The following is a 2,057-nucleotide window of genomic DNA, read 5'->3' on the forward strand; positions in this document are numbered from 1 at the left end:
GTAGCCTTTCCAATATTTACCATTTTCCTTTTTTTATGGCCAGATTGTTAATCTGATGTTTGTAAAGTAGAAAATCTGGGTTGCTTTAATTTTCATTTCTCTAATTATTAAGTATGGGCAGCTGGGTGGCATTGTAGATAGAGTATACAGATAGGAGTCAGGAATGTTCATCTTCCTGAGATCTAATCTGGCCTCAGACACTTACTAGCTTTGTGACCGTGTTTGCCTCAGTTTCCTCATCTATAAAATAAGGAGACAGAAATGGTGAACGTCGGGGTGGCCAGGTAGCACAGCGAGTAAGAGCACTGGCTGCACTGTTGGGATGACCTGGGGAATCAAATCCGGGCTCAGACACTTAGCACCCACCCAGAAACATCTGGCTGTATAACCTTGAGCAAGTTACTGAACCCCAATTGCTTAGGGGTGGCCAGGTGGCTCAGCGAGTAAGAGCACTGGCTCCAGTGTCGGGATGATCTGGGGATCAAATCCAGGCTCAGATACTTAGCACCACACCCAGAAATAGCTGGCTGTGTAACCTTGAGCAAGTTACTTAAGCCCAATTGCTTTAAAAAAAATGGTGAACCTCTCCATTATCCCTGACAAGAAAACCCCAAATAGGGTTACGGAAAATCAGAAGTGACTTGAAAATAACTGAACAAAAAAATTAGTAATTACAAATATGAAGTACCTGTTCATATAACATACAGCTTTAATAGACCATTTATTAATTAGTAAATGGCATATTTTTTTCTTATAAATTTGAATCAATTCCTTATACATTTTGGAAATGAGGTATTTATCAGAAACATTCTGAAAATATTTTTCCCTTAGTTAAGTATTTCTCATAATTTTCACTGCCCTAGATTTGCTTGTGCAAATTTTTTTTTAATTTTGTATAACCAAAATTGTTCATTTTATCTTCTGTGATCTGCTTTCTTGTTTCATCATATACTCTTTCCCTATCCATTCATATGAAAAGTAACTTCTTTCTTGTTACAGTAATATGTTTATATCTATGTCAGACCTGTACTAACTATATGACCCTGGGTTAGTCACTTAATTCTGCTTGCCCAAGTTTCTTCATCTGCAAAATGAGCTAGAGAAGGAAATGCCAAACCACTCCAGCATTTTTGCCAAGAAAACCCAAAATAGGATCACAAAGAGTTGTGTGGCTAAAATGACTAAAGCAACAACAATTGTTATGTATCTATTTTTATCTTTGTTATACATGCATTTGTATTGTATCATGACATGGTGTGAATTTGTGGGGAAAAAAATTTATTTTTGCTAAACTATTGCTGAACTTTCCAAACGTTTTTCCCCCTGAATAAGTAAGTTCTTACCTTAGTAGCTGGGTTCTTTCTGTTTATTAGCATAAGGATACTGTGTTTATTTGCTTCTCTAGATTCTTTAATTAATACATTTCATTGACTGGCCTTTCTATTTTTAAGCCACTAAAAAGTTGCTTTAATGATTAACGTTTTGTGATATGTTACTACTATATTCCCTTCCTTTTAACTTTTTTCAATATTTCACTAGAGATTCTTGACAATTTGTTCCTCCAAATAAATTTCATTATTCTTTTTTCTACATTTGTAAAGTAATCCTTCACTACTTTGATTAGAATGGCACTGAATAAATAACTTAGGTCATATTGCCATTTCTATAATAATGACTCAGAAGTATAATGACCTGAGTAATTAATGTTTCTCCAATTAATTAGGACTTTTCTTTCCATAAAAAATTTTTGTGGTTCTACTTATATAATGTTTTCATATTTATACTCATATAGTTCATGCAAGTAGACAGCCTTCTAAGTGTTTTATATAGTCTGTAATTATTTTAAGTGGAATTTCACTTTCAACTTTTTCTGGCTAAAATTTCTTGATAACGTATAGAAATGCTGATGATTTACATGTATTTGTTTTATTTACTACAACTTTAACGGTTATTCATTATTCAATTGTTTTAGATTACTCAGGTTCTCTCTATATATACTATTATCACCTAAAAATGTGAAAATTTTGTTTATTCCTTGCCTATGTTATTCTCTCTAT

Source organism: Petaurus breviceps, unplaced genomic scaffold (genome assembly GCF_028583685.1).
Source record: "Petaurus breviceps papuanus isolate PSGF00001 unplaced genomic scaffold, PetGlider_PUasm1.0 90977, whole genome shotgun sequence".
Lineage (NCBI taxonomy): Eukaryota > Metazoa > Chordata > Mammalia > Diprotodontia > Petauridae > Petaurus > Petaurus breviceps.